At 41.5% G+C, this 15,196-nt stretch overlaps 1 protein-coding gene across 2 annotated transcripts in view; it reads left to right on the forward strand.

Annotated features, from left to right (window-relative positions):
• Positions 1-18: 18 nt before the first annotated feature.
• RHOA (ras homolog family member A) overlaps positions 19-15,196 on the forward strand; it is a 55,662-nt gene continuing 40,484 nt past the window's right edge. Inside the window, exons 1-2 of one of the 2 annotated variants that reach the window (XM_047694066.1) lie at positions 19-174; positions 4,689-4,766. The gene's annotated coding sequence lies outside the window, so the exon portion shown is untranslated. The remainder of the gene's footprint in view (positions 175-4,688; positions 4,767-15,196) is intronic. The other variant, XM_047694067.1, reaches the window with a different exon arrangement.

The raw sequence follows: 15,196 nt of genomic DNA on the forward strand, positions 1-15,196 counted from the left end.
CCGACCGCCCTCGCTCGCTCGCGCTCCCTGCTCCCCGCCCGCCGCCCGCCGTCCTCCGTCGGTTCTCTCGTTAGTGTGCTGCCGTCTCCTTAGCCACCCGCCCGTCTCCGAGCTTGAGACTCGCGGACAGGCGTCCTCGGCGCAGAGAGACCGGACTGCGAGTCGTCGCCTAAGGTGAGCGAGAGGGTTCCCTCCTGGCGCCGCGGAGCCCCGGGCCCGCCCGGCACTCTTCCGGCCGCCCGCCCGCCGGCCGCCCCGCCGAGGCCGCGCCCCACCTGCTGCTCTCAGCCGGCTGCCCCAGGACCCCAGCCCCTACCCCGGCCCGGGCCCCGCTCCCCAAAGCGGCGGCCCCGCCCGCGCAGTCCCCGGAAGCGCGCCCCGCGGCCTCCCGCGCCCCTTCCCCCGCCCGGCCAGGCCTGGTGGAGCCCTAGCCACCCGCCGGCGGTCCCCGGCTCTTCCTCTCTCAAGGCTGTGCTGGCCAGGGCGGGGGCTTCGAGCCGAGCCCGGAGACCGCGCCGTGCTGCCGGCCCTGGCGAAGCGCGCGTGGCTGTCGGGAGTTGAAATGGGAAAGAAACTCTTTACAACTCCATCTTGGCTTTTTACATTGAATATGAAACATGAATCACCGTTTTATACAGGGTGAAGTCCAGTTATATTTTGGGTAGATTTTCTTTTTAAATGAAGTATTCCCGGAGAGATGTAAGTAAGGTAGTGTTGAGATCTTACGGGTTAGGATTCTGGGGTATTGAAAAGGGAATTTTCCAGTTGAAAACATTTTTTTTTTTCATGATTTAAACTGTGCTACATCGAAATAGAGTATTAATTTGCAGTTTTGCTTAGTATTAAGTTAGTACCTTGATAGGAATCACCTAAACAGCTGTCTGTAGTTACCGATTGAACCCAGTTACAAGCCGTCTTTATTAAATAGCACTGTTTGCGCTCAAATCGATTTGGTCAAAACAGTGTTTAATAGTTTATGGTGGAAAATTGGCATTTTTTTTGGCCTCAGAGTTGGTTTCACTTGTGTTTTTTAGTGGTCCTGATTTAAAATTTTTACCAATATTGGTGACTTGTTTCCTTCTCTTTGTGTTTTTAAGTTTGTCTTTGAAGTAAATGTTTCTTGCAGGTGTGCAGTCAGATCATCGTGCTCTCTGCCAGATCTGAAGGGAAAAAATACTTTAAAATTTTTCTTTAAAATGTTACATGTGGCAAGAGTTTTTCATTTAGTGTCAGATACCCGAATGTGTAATGTTTATATACCATTTCATGATTATCATTTTAGATATGGCTAAGTTGATGGAGATACTGGTATGAGCATTGGGTACAAGTGACATTGTTTGGCCTGGAACTACAAGACTAATTTCTCATTGTGAAGGATAACTTATTTAAAGATCTCTTTTGATAAATTGGAGAGTAGTTCGATCTACTTTTGTAGAGCAGTGGTGGCTCTTGGGGACATAACAAAATAGAAGAAAACTTGCTTTAAATCAGACTAGTCCTAGAGTTATGGCTTCTGTTCTCATAAAAATTGGTACTGGAGGGAAGAAGAGAATAGGAATCCACCAACTTTTTCATAGATCCAGAATTTTAGACCCAAAAGGAATTTTCAGGGCTTATGTGGCGCAGCCCCATTTGCAGATGAGGAAGTTGAGTCCCAGAGACTTAGTAAATTACCTAAGATCGTTTGTCTAGTCAGGTGCAGGTCAGAACTATTTTCTCTTTAAGGTATTCTCTTTGTACTCTCAAACAGCTTGCTTAGAGTTAGGTAAAATTCAGGACTTATTTCTAGTGTTTTCTTTTATGTATTACTGATTTTATATTTGTTGTGAGAGTCTGAAAAATTCATTTTCTAAACAAATTTCAGTTCTTTAGCGTCACAACATTCTCCTCCCTGAAACTGGATGGTCCTGCAGCAGTTGATTGAAATACATAAATGAATATGTAGGGTCCTTGGTTGCCTAGTTGTAGCTTTAGGTGTTTGGTTTTTTGTTTTGTTTTAAAATTTGTTTATCCATTTGAGAGAGTGTGAGTGTGGGGAAGGGTTGAGGGAGAGAGAAGCCTAGCAGACTCCTCCCTGAGCTCAGGGCCAACTTGGGGCTTGATCCCAGGACCCCAAGATCATGATCCGAGCTGAAACCAAGGGTCTGATGTGTAACTGACTGCACCAGCCAGAGGCCCCTGGGTGTTTGGGTCTTCTTGAGGGAACAACTTCTTCCAACGGGAGGCCCAGACTCCCCTGTTCCAAATCCAACTAATTAGGTCAGGCCAAGATGTTATCATGTGACTGAGGGTTCTTTTGCCTGTTGATTTGAGGTGGGATGGAGAGAAACTGCACATATCAAGTAAGTAGTTTTCCTGTGCGTGTGGTGGTAGTTTGTTGGAGTGTTCTCATAGTCTGATTCTTATTAGGAGAGTGAAAACAGGTAGATCTTGAGGTGTTTTCTGTCCATGGAGTAGAGTATAGTTCAAGAAGTGACGGAGGAGTTGCTGCTTTGGGACTTCTTAGTTGTCTAGAGCTGAGAGATTTATGTTAACTCTGTCAGAAGACAGACTGATAACTTCAACTTCTAAAGAGAACTAATTTGGGCATGCTGAGCTTGTATGGACAGCACTTTGGGTTTAATTGCACTAGTGATAATGATAAATGGTACGTAATCACTGGATTTTAATCACATACATTTGTACTTGTAAAAGGTACCTAAAAGTTATTTTACCTTCACGTACCACTCAGTTTATCCTTTATCTTTGGCCAGTGGAACTTAGTTAGCCTGCACCTACACTTTAATGTAACTACATTTTAAACATGTGTTAATATGTTTTACTATACTGTGCTCTTTGGGAATATGCTCACTGTTAAGTATTTATGAGATTAATAAATTAAAATTTCCAAGATAGTTTAAATTAGTAATTACTGTGAAATTCCTATTTCAAGTGTTTCTATTTCAAATGACTCATTTTTCATCTGTGGTGCTATAATATTAAGTGAAGGCCTTATATACTCATAATTATGGTAGTTGTGACAGAAAATCAGATAGGCATTGAAGCTGCTCATTCTGGGTGTTGGTCTGAATTTATTGATGCTTCCTCCAGATGATCCTAGTTAACATTTTATAGTTAATAATGGTCAAAATATGAGATAAACTCTGTTATATTGTAGCCAGTTTATCCCAGATTGAGTTTTTTTTTTTTTCTTTAATGAAGAGGGTGGATAAAGGAAATATGTTTAAGCATGTTTATAATAGTGTCTCACTATTCAAGTGAAGGGAAAGAGGAGAACATAAACAACTGAAATGTTTGGAGTGGAGTAAATGGAGAAGTGGAAGGTAAAATGAAATTAGAGAGGTGGGTAGGGACCAGATCCTGCAGGGCCTTTAGGATACGGGAAGTTTTTTGGGTTTATTCTGAAAGGTGAAATCATTGTTTTTTCTTTTCTTTTCTTTTAAGATTTTATTTATTTGAGAGAGAGTACAGAAGCAGGGGGCGTGGCAGGGAGAGGGAGAAGCAGGCTCCCGGCTGAGCAGAGAGCCCGGTTTGATGCAGGGCTTGATCCCAGGACCCTGGGATCATGACTTGAGCCAAGCCGAAGGCAGATATTTAACCAACTGAGCCACCCAGGCACCCCTCATTAGATGTTCATTAGCAGAAGAATGATAGGATTTGATATTAAATAACTAGAATCACTCTCCAAGAGTAGGAGTAGATCTGAGTCCAATCTGACTTGAGAGAGTAAACTAATATATATATTTTTAAAATACTAATTTGTCAGAGACAGAGAGAGCACAAGCAGGGGGGAGGTTAGGCAGAGCAGTCAAGGGGAGAAGCAGCCTCTCTCCGCTGAGCAAGGGGAGTGATGTGGTGATCTGGGATCATGACCTGAGCCTAAGGCAGATGCTTAACTGAGCCACCCAGGCGTCCCAGCACTAAACTAATATTGATCATTTCTGACAATGATATTAAAAAATTATTTTTCTTGACCTAATGACTTTACCCTGATTTTTTGAAGCCATTGATTTTCTGACAGTTGTCTTTCAGCCTGTAATTTCTCTGTAAGGCTTTATTAAGAAGAATGTGTAATAAGATAAAACAAGTATTCAGGGGTGCCTGGGTGGCTCAAGCCTCTGCCTTCAGCTCAGGTCATGATCTCAGGGTTCTGGGATCGAGCCCCGAGAATCAGGCTCTCTGCTCGGCAGGGAGCCTGCTTCCCCATCTCTTTCTGCCTGCCTCTCTGCCTACTTGTGATCTCTGTCTGTCAAATAAATAAATAAAATCTTAAAAAAAAAAAGATAAAACAAGTTATTCAAATGTTCATGGTAGTCTAGGAGATAGGATTAGATGTGTTCATTTTAAGATTCTTTTAACTTTGCTATGTGTTTGAAAATTATATGTTGGAAAATTAATTTACATAGGATTCATTTGCTTTTGATTTTTGCTTTTAAAAGGGCAGTATTATAATATTCACAAGATAATGTTGATTGTGAGCATTTTATTAACTGAGGGAAGCTACGACTTGTATAAATGTGATTATTTGGTGGTATATCAATCAAAAATTAAATTCTACACTTTTTCTCTCTCCTGGATTCTAAGTTACTTCACAGAACTTTGGGCAAGCCTATTTACACCCTGTGTTTTGTTTTTTTTCCCTTGTCAAATGAACAGACATAATTACTGATATTTTTATATTTTTATAGTGCCTTTCATCTGAGAAGTTCAAGGCACTTGTAGAACTTCTGCCGCACAGCCCGTGGGTCTTGCAGCACATTTGTAAGGTATGTAAATAGACACTTCTTCTTTTACTCCCTTTTTCCCATGGAAGACAGATTACTATATAAACGTTAAGTTCTAGGGAAATGTGATTGAATTACTGCTAATGATTCTCTTCGCCAATCTTGAATTCTTTATCTTATCCTATACCTTTTCTCTCTGGTCTTATTTTTTTCTCTCTCCATACGGTACTCTTCTAACTTCCCTTTTTAATTCTGAGTGATATTTCTTTCTTTCTTTTTTAAGATGGTGGGGGGGAGGAAGGGCATAGGGAGAGAGAAAACCCAAAGCAGGCTTCATGCCCAGCACAGAGCCTAACACGGGTTTTGATCCCACAACCCCAAGACCTGAGCTGAAACCAGGAGTCAAACCTCAACTAACTGAGCACCCAGGCACCCTAAGATATTTCTTTTTTTCTTATTTATTTATTAAAAGATTATTTTGTCAGGGAGGGGCGCCTGGGTGGCTCTGGGTTAAAGCCTCTGCCTTCGGCTCAGGTCGTGATCTCAGGGTCCTGGGATCGAGTCCTGCGTCTGGCTCTCTGCTCGGCGGGGAGCCTGCTTCCTCCTCTCTCTCTCTCTCTCTCTGCCTGCCTCTCTGCCTACTTGTGATCTGTCAAATAAATAAAGATCTTTAAAAAAAAAAAAAAAGATTATTTTGTTAGGGAGAGAGAGAGAGCACAGGCGGGGGAGTGGCAGGCAGAGGGAGATGTAGGCTCCCCAATGAGCAAGGAGCCCAATGTTGGGACTTGATCCCGGAGCCCTGGAATCATAACCTAAGCTGAGATAGATGCTTAACCTACTGAGCCACCCAGGCCTCCCAAGATATTTCTTCCTTAGATGAAGATATATTTCCTGAGGAGATGGACTCGTGTGTTATACACATACTCTTTTACTTCTGGGCCATTCCCATTTTACTCCTTCTGTTTTTCATTTTTAAGTTTTCATTTATTCTATAGTCTGGTTATCATACAGTTTATCCAGAGCTTGTGCTTCAGGTTTATCTGATAATAGCAGTTAGCTAGCTAGAGAATGAAGGTTAGAGGACAATCTTCCCTCTTAACAGGGGTCAGAGACATATTGGCTTAGTTGGGAGCAATGTTAACAGCTGGTATAAAAGCCCATCCAGGGGTTGTGTAGATATTTAAACTAATCACAAACAAAGGACATAGGAGTGTCTTTTTTTTTAATTTATTATTTTTTTAAGATTTTATTTGTCAGAGATAGAGAGCATGGGGACAGCAGGTAGAGGAAGAAGCAGGCTCCCTGCTGAGCAAGGAGCCCAATGCAGAACTCCATCCCAGGACCCCAGGATCATGACCTGACCCAAAGACAGACACTCAACTAACTGAGCCACCCGAAAATCAAAGTATCTTAATTGATACCATGATAAATATCTTGGCCAAGTACTTTTTGATTAGCTTTCCTGGTTCTCTTTGGGTCTGAGGGAACTCTATGTATGGAGAAGTCAGCTGTGAAGAGGATGAGTATGTTTTGGTGAGGTAGGCTACTGGCCAGTGAAGGCATATAATGGTAGTAGTTTTGGTTGGCTTTGAAATCCTCCTTGGCATTGTAAGAAGAATGGCCAAGCTAGGTTGTGGTTTTGTCATTCATTTGTTGAACAAGTAGTTATTGAATTGAATAGCTATTATATATATATGTCAGACGCTGTTCTGGGACACATCTGAGGAAAACAAAGAGGGTTCTTGCTATCTGGGTGCCTGGCTGGCTCAGTTGGTAGATGCAACTCTTGATCTTGGGGTCATGAATTTAAGCCCCACTTTGGGCATAGAGCTTACTTAAGAAAATAAACTGTTTCACATTAAAAAAAAAAAAAGGGGTCCCAATCCTCAAGAAGGTTTTTGTTTATTTGTTTTACATATCTTTATTCCTAAAAATATGAACAGTTGGTTTGGAACTAAAAAGTCTATTGGTTTTGAATCTTACCTACTTTTCTCAATATCATTGGCAAGTAGAAAGCACATCAGGTGTTAGTAATCATAAAAATATTAATAGTCCTGCTTTTGGAATTACTGCTCTAGTAGGGAAGTCTGGTGATAGGTAAGGGTTGGGCTTACCTTTTTTAGGGAACAGCAAGAAAACTTGACTGGCTGGAGCCTAAAGAGCAAGTGGGAAGAGTGGGAAGAAATAAACTTTTACCGATAGGCAGGGGCCAGATCTTGTAGGAACTGGGAATTTAGAGTTTATTCAGATTGTGTTGGAAAGCTATTAAAGGGTTTTTATGGGAATGGTAATAATATCTGATTTTATATTTCTAGCTGATGTATGGAGAGTAGACTGTAGGGTGGCAAAAATGGAAGCAGGGAGACCTATTGGAAGCTATTTATTTGAGAGAGAGTGCATTCTAGTGTGGAGAGGGAGAGAGAATCTCAAGCAGATTTTGTACTGAACTCAGTATGGGGGGAGAGGGGTGTCTCACGACCCTGAGATCATAACCTGAGTTGAAACCAAGAGTCAGATGCTTAACTGACTGTGCCACCCGAGCCACCCCTATTGGGAGCTTTTTAAATCCAGTGACAGAGGATAGGGGCTTGGACAAGGATGGTAACAGTGGAAGTGGAGGGATTCACAGTATATTGTAGAGGAGTGCTCATAGGCTTTGCTAATAAATTGGAAGATGTGGCTTCCTAATCTCTTGATCCATGGCAAGATTAGCTCACCACAGTTACTGGGCATAGGAAGACAACTAGCCCAGGACCCCTGGGTATGTACTCTATTGTTGTCCACAAGGCTTGATTTCTCCTTTAAGTACTTTGTGTAATCCATTAGAGTGGTTTGATTGATGGCCTCCCCTATAAAGGGGGAGACTATGTTTCAAAGTTTTCTTAATTGTATATTTCTACATCATTGTATTTATATAGTGAACATGTGCTTTCAGAGTGACAAGGATTTTATTGGTAGGAAGCAAAAAGTTACATGAATTTCTTTACTGCCACCTGACTGAATTAGGATAAACACAACGTGTTTGGTGTTTGCATTTTCTTTTTGTTTGTTTAACTGTAGGAGTTAGTATGTTGGGACTTATATCGTAAGATTTTTGCCATCAATTTTTTTTAAGATGCATCATTTTTATAAATGTTGCTTAACATTATAAATAATAGTTTGATAATATGAGACAATATAAATCACAAATTGTCTTGATTCATTCTTGGGTTATAGTAAGGACTCTACCTTTATTTGATTCTGGGGTCATTTAGTTCCACTCTTAAGCAACGGTAAATAGTAAATAGTAGTGGCAGAGATGCAAAGGTGGACAGAAAAGTAGATGGTGGGGTGAAGATTTTCTGCTGAGATTACCTTTTATAACTTAAAGTGTTCTTGGACAATTTCTTTTCTTTTTTTTTTTTTTTTAAAGGTTTTATTTATTTATTAGTCAGAGAGAGGGAGAGAGAGCACAGGGAGACAGAGTGGCAGGCAGAGGCAGAGAGACAAGCAGGCTCCCTGCTGAGTAAGGAGCCCGATGTGGGACTCGATCCCAGGACGCTGGGATCATGACCTCAGGCGAAGGCAGCCGCTCAACCAACTGAGCCACCTAGGCGTCCCTTCTTGGACAATTTCTAACCCATGCTACCTCTCATGTACACTAGTGTGTTGAATGGTGGTTTAAGAGGGTTCAGTCATGAAGCCAGAAGCATGTACTTTCATGTACTTGCTATATGCACACTTCATTTATCTTTTAGAATAAAAGATTATTGTTTATAAGTTTATAATTCTTTAGAAGTTACAGCTTTCATTAATTAAATTTTCCAATTTTACTGCTGTTTGGAGGGGTAGAGGGGCAGAGAGAGAAGCAGACTCACTGCTGACCCAGAAGCCCAATGTGGGGCTCGATCCAAAGGCAGACACTTAACTGAGCCACCCAGGCGCCCCAAGATTACTTTAAAATTTTTTTATATTTTAATTAGCTTATTTCGTTTAGATTTTATGTATTCGGGCTGCATGGGTGGCTCAGTCATTAAGCGTCTGCCTTCGGCTTAGGTCCCAGGGTCCTGGGATCCAGTCCTGCATCGGGCTCCCTGCTCAGCAGGAAGCCTGCTTCTCCCTCTGCCATTCCCCCTGCTTGTGTTCCCTCTCTCGCTGTGTCTCTCTCTGTCAAATAAATTAATAAAAATAAAATCTTAAAAAAGATTTTATTTAAGAGAGAGAATATGTGGGAGAGAGAGCACACAAGCAAGTGGGAGAGGAAGAAGAAGGCTCCCTGCTGAGCTAAGAGCCGGACTTGATCCCAGGACGCTGGTACCATGACCTGAGCTGAAGGCAGGCGCTTAACCACCTGAGCCACCCAGGTGCCCCTAGGAAAACTTATTAAAATACATTATTTTGGAGCAAGGAAGTTGATGAAGCATGTACGTGAAACAGTACAAAAGGGGTGGGCATGAAAAGTAAGCCTTTCTCCCATTTCAGCCTCCCCAAATCTTCCTTTAGAGAGAACCTTCTGTTTCTTGTGTGTCCTTCTAGAGATACTGTGTCTGTATGTATGTTACATATTTTTCCTTTTTTTAGGTGCACACTATTTCACATCACAGCATTAGAGATCTTATTCTTTCTCCTTAGCAGTAGGTCTGGGTGATTATATGGCAAGATACTTAATAGGATACACTGTGGAAAATAGTTTGGCAGTTCCTCGTATAGCTTGTTTGTTTGAAGATTTTCTTTGTCAGAGAGAGAGGGAGAGAGAGCACACATGCAGGGAGAGCAGCAGGCAGAGGGAGAAGCAGACTCCCCACTGAGCAAGGAGTCTGATGCAGGGCTCAATCCCAGGACCCTGGGATCATGACCAGAGCTGAAGGCAGATGCTTAGGGATGGAGCCACCCAGGTGTCTCTGGCAATTCCTCATATAGTTATATAGAGTTAACATACAACCCAGTAATTCCATTCCTAGATCTGTATCCAGAGGATTTGAAAACAGGTACTCAGACATGAGTTGTACATAAATGTTCGTAGCATCACTGTTCATATAGGCAAAAGATGGAAACAATCCAAATGTCCACCAGCAGATGAGTGGATAAATAAATGTGGTTCTGTACAGATGATGAAGTACTAATACCTGCCAGAAAATGGATGAACCTTTAAAGTATTGTGCTAGGGGCGCCTCGGTGGCTCAGGAGGTTAAGCATCTGCCTTAGGCTCAGGTCATGATCCCAGGGTCCTGGGATTGAGCCCCGCACCTGGTCAGCGGGGGGCCTGCTCTGTCTCTCCCTGCCTGCTGCTCCCCCTGCTTGTGCTCTCTCTCCGGCAAATAAATAAGTTTTAAAAGCTTAAAAAAAAATGCTAAATGAAAGAAGCCAAACACAGAAGGTCATATGTTATAAGATTTCATTTATATGAAATATCTAGAATAGCAAATCTATAGAGACACAAAGCAATTTCGTAGTTGCCGGGTGCTAGGAGAGGGGGACCTAGAGAGGGACTGCTTAATAGGTATGCGGCTTTCTTTTGTGGTAATGCAAATGTTTTGGAACTGGATAGACTTGGTTGTTGTACAACATTGTGAATGTGCTAAGTATCACTGAACTGTTCACTTTAAGAAGGTGAACTTTATATTGTGTATATTTCACCTCGATTTTAGAAAAAAAGTTTTAAATAGATAAGCCTCACCCTGAAGAGTTTTCATCTGCTAATCATATAGCGATAGAGGAATAGAGATGTCTGTGCCAGAATGCAGGGTGTGTATTGTCATTGCTGAAACCCCTAGGCAGCTGGGCTACCTCTTGGTTTGTTCTTCTCTATATGGCAGGTCTCCAGACAGGCATTGTCTTGTAGGCAGTGTGAGTGGAGGATTAGGCTGCACAAGTCAAATCCTGATTCTGCCCATCCATTTAAGGTTAATCCTGGAATATATACATTTTGAGGTGAATGGTAAGATGTGTTACTTAGGAAGCCAGAAGGGAGTGTTTCTTTCCTCCAGCCCCAAAGAAGAATTTAAATCTGGCGTTGATCTCATTTGGCCATATATTACAGGCTTGGGGGGGTTTTCCTCTGCTTGCCTTTATGTGCCTCAGGCCTGGTGCTCTTCATCTCTAAAGGCCTTTGAACTGACATCAACCCTTGACAACTGCTTGATCAAGGTGACAAAACAGCGACAGTACCAGGCTCAAGGGCATTATGAAATGGACAGATGGTTTGAGCCTTTTTGCCAGAAGTCTCCTGTGTTGTCTGCAGATAAAATAAATGGCTTTATGTTTTCAATTTAATTTCCCAGTGTTTAATGGTGTGGGTAAACCTGAAGTTGATAGGACAGGTTTCTACTCAGCGCTGTGAAACAGTTTCAATGTAGTGATTTTCTCTGACTTAATGAAGTGGTATGTATTCTGTTCATTTTAGATGTGGTTTTTTTTTTTTTTCCCAAGATTTTATTTATTTATTTGACAGAGATCATAAGTATGCAGAGAGGCAGAGAGAGAGAGGGGTAAGCAGGCTCCCCGCTGAGCAGAGAGCCCGATGTGGGGCTTGATCCCAGGACCCTGGGATCATGACGTGAATCGAAGGCAGAGGCTTTAACCCACTGAGCCACCCAGGTGCCCCTTAGATGTGTATTTTAACAAAGGACAAAAACAGTAGAATGTAAGGTATTGGAGAAGGGAGCACCTGTGAAAATCTGCATTTGAAGTCAGGTTTATTGTTTGAACAAAAATTAGATTTCTAATTTGATTGTTAGTTTTAGGACTGTCTGGAGAAGAGTTTGTGTTTTGACCTTTATTTTCACTTTCATAATTCTAATAGCTTTGCTTCCAGAGAATGCACTGTAGGGCATCTTTTAAGCTTTAATGGGATTCATGTGTGTTTAGGTACAGTATGGGTCTTGTGGGAAAGTTGAGATCTTAAACCGCTGAAATTGTATCATTGTGTTCTAAATAACTGAAGCTTGCTTTCTTAAGCTTTAAATTTCATTTTATTTCTGTTTTTTTTTTCCCCTTCTTGCAGTATCTGGGACTTAAGCTTTGCTGTGTAATAATTGAGGTCTTTCCTTCTAAGGGAAAGAGTTTTTGAGTTCTGTCCTTGGAGTGTGTTGGCCTGCTTTAGGACTGGCCAGATTGGCACTTCTTTTGCTCCCCATTTTATACTTCTGAGTCTGATTTACGGGGTTTTCTGTCTCCTATGTCCTGTCATAGGCTGCACCTCTTTCTCACCCAAGCATGCGTTTTTCTAACTGCTGTGAATTCAGCTACTGGCCAGTTAGACTTACAGAGTTATTTATAAAATAAGAGCAGTTGAGTTCATAGGGAGGACCTGAGTTTTAACACTCCTGTTACAGATAAATTTCTGATTTATATGAGGGTTTTCTTTAATTCTCTGAGGGCAAATTCTTGAACTACTAAAACAAGTGTCCTAGGAGATAACCTTACCACTAGTGTATACAGCTGATGTTGTAACTGTTTTTTGTTTTGTTTTGCTTTTACTGTTTTCTTTTTTAAAATCTGTATTCAGCAAATTTTTTTTTTTTAAAGATTTTATTTATTTATTTGACAGAGAGAGATCACAAGTAGACGGAGAGGCAGGCAGAGAGAGAGAGAGAGAGGGAAGCAGGCTCCCCGCTGAGCAGAGAGCCCGATGTGGGCCTCGATCCCAGGACCCTGAGATCATGACCTGAGCTGAAGGCAGCGGCTTAACCCACTGAGCCACCCAGGCGCCCAGCAAATTGGTTTTATAAAGCTTCTTTGCTCCTGGAAATGTATTTTTTCAGATTTTTTATTTGAACACATAACCACTGTGTGCTTGTACCTATGCTTATCTGACAATGGTGAACAAGACAGATATGATTCTTATATTAATAGTTTGGGAGGAAGAAACTTTGGAGGTATGTGGTGAGGCAGAGAGAAATATTTGGTGCTGGGGGATTATCCGAGGGGCCTGATGTAAGTTGGGAGCTCAGAGAATCCCCTGAGAGCTAGTGACTTAGCCTAAAGTATGAGTTATCTAAGTGGAGGAAGGGTAGGTGGGGTGCATTCAGGGCAAAGGAGAGAAGGAAGAAATCATGGCTTAATAGCTTAAGTTATAAGATACATTGTTTTGGCTAAGGGTGGTTGTATTCTTTGGGTCTTATAATTTCATAAAACAGTGTCTTGGGATTTACATATTTTCTTACTGCAGTATGACATTTTGTGTCCAGGTTTCACCCAAAGTGTTTTTTGCATAGTTTGCATTGACACGACACCCTCTTGCAGAAACTGACATTGACAAAACCTGGGATTGGGAGGAAGCTTTTTTTTTTTTTTTTAAATATTTTATTTATTTATTTGACAGAGATCACAAGTAGGCAGAGAGGCAGGTAGAAAGAGAGGAGGAAGCAGGCTCCCCGCCGAGCAGAGTGCCCAATGGGGGGTGCGGGGTGCGGCTTGATCCCAGGACTCTGGGATCATGACCTGGGCTGAAGGCAGAGGCTTTAACCCACTGAGCCACCCAGGCACCCCCTGGGAGGACGCTTTTAATGTACATAAGGATCATCATTCTTTTTTGTTTGTTTGTTTTGTTGTTTTTTAAAGATTTTATTTATTTGACAGAGATCACAAGTAGGCAGAGAGGCAGGCAGAAAGAGAGGAAGGGAAGCACTCCCTGCTGAGCAGAAAGCCCGATGCCATGCAATGCCATGCGGGGCTCCATCCCAGGACCCTGGGATCATGACCTGAGCTGAAGGCAGAGGCTTTAACCCACTGGCGCCCTGTAGGATCATAATTCTTCTATGTGAAGTTCACAGGATTAAGTTTAAGACTGTACAACTTTTGCGTTTGTAATAGTCATCTGTACAGTACTGATTCATATCGACTTATTTAGAGAAATAAAACATACTAGTTTTTCTTACCCACAGTTTCTGTTACCCGTATTCAACTGTGGTCTGGAAGTACTGATCCTCTTTCTTTTTTTTTTTTTTTTTTTTTTTTTTTTAGATTTTTTTATTTATTTGTCAGAGAGAGAGTGAGAGAGAGAGCACAGGCAGACAGAATGGCAGCCAGAGGCAGAGGGAGAAGCAGGCTCCCCGCCGAGCAAGGAGCCCGATGTGGGACTCGATCCCAGGACGCTGGGATCATGACCTGAGCCGAAGGCAGCTGCTTAACCAACTGAGCCACCCAGGCGTCCCTGATCCTCTTTCTGACATCTCTCAGAAAGTCAGTGGTAGCCTAATCCTGCATCACAGTGCCTACATCATTCACATCACTTCATCTCGTCACATAGGCACTTTATCATCTCACATCATCACACAAAGGGTATTATGAGGGGGTGGGGAAAGATTATAGTCACATAACTTATTACAGTATATTATAATTATTCTCTTTTATTTAGTCTCTCACTGTGCATAATTTATAAATTAAATTTTATTATAGGTATGTATATATGGGAAAAGCATGGTATGTAGAGTTTGGTACCATGTGTGGTTTCAGGCATCCACTGGGGGTCTTGGAATTTATCCTTTGCAGAGAAGGGGTTACCACAGGATATAAAATTTCAAACTGGATTATATAATTGAGGCATATGGATATTAAAAATGTAAGTTTTATGAATTTAACTTCTAATCTATTGTGTCCACTGTTTAAAGTAACAAGTACAGTAAAAAAAAAAATGAAAAAAAGTAAAGATTAAGTTATGTCCAAAGCTGTGCTGTATTAAATGCTTTTATTTCTTGGGTCATTGAGAAATGGTAGGAAGCTTGCTGTAATCATCACTGCTTCTTTTGCATAATTAGTTCCTTTGAAGAATTATGAGGTAAAATTATAATTATCTTAAGTATGCTAAATTAATCATTTTAAAGCTGTGATTATTTTATCTGCATAGAAATTTATTCATTATCTTTCCAAAATATTGCACAGATCTTGATCCAGCAGAAGCATAGTTACGCAGTTGAATTATTTCTACTTCTATTTCTTGGCTGGAGAACTGTTTTGTGCCTGCCTATAATGAGTGTTTGGCTAATAAACATATAATACATGCATTGTAACCTAGTAGCACCATCTGAAGCATCTTTGGTGGTTTCTTAAATGCCAAAAAATAAGCTAAAACTTAAGCACAGAGGCAGATTTACTGTGAATCTAAGAAAATAAGTATTACAAAATGTGTAGTCCCTGAACAAGTTACTGAAATTATTCAGCTAATTTGGCTTTTAGAAGTCAAATTACTGTCAGCCCTGAAGTTTGGTTTAAATGAACACCACACCCAGTCTCCAATTTACCTAATTTAAAGCCTATTTTGTTATAATTTCCCAAGAGAAAAAGCAGGAGGGGTCCAGTCCATTTCTCTGAGGTAATAGCATGGTTGTTAGTCAAGGAAAATCAGACTTGAGGGCATTAGAAAAGGTGCTTTAAAAGTGAGAAGACTCAGGGCGCCTGGGTGGCTCAGTGGGTTAAGCCGCTGCCTTCGGCTCAGGTCATGATCCCAGGTCCTGGGTTCGAGCCCCACATCGGGCTTTCTGCTCAGCGGGGAG

This window comes from Lutra lutra, chromosome 1 (assembly GCF_902655055.1).
Source record: "Lutra lutra chromosome 1, mLutLut1.2, whole genome shotgun sequence".
Lineage (NCBI taxonomy): Eukaryota > Metazoa > Chordata > Mammalia > Carnivora > Mustelidae > Lutra > Lutra lutra.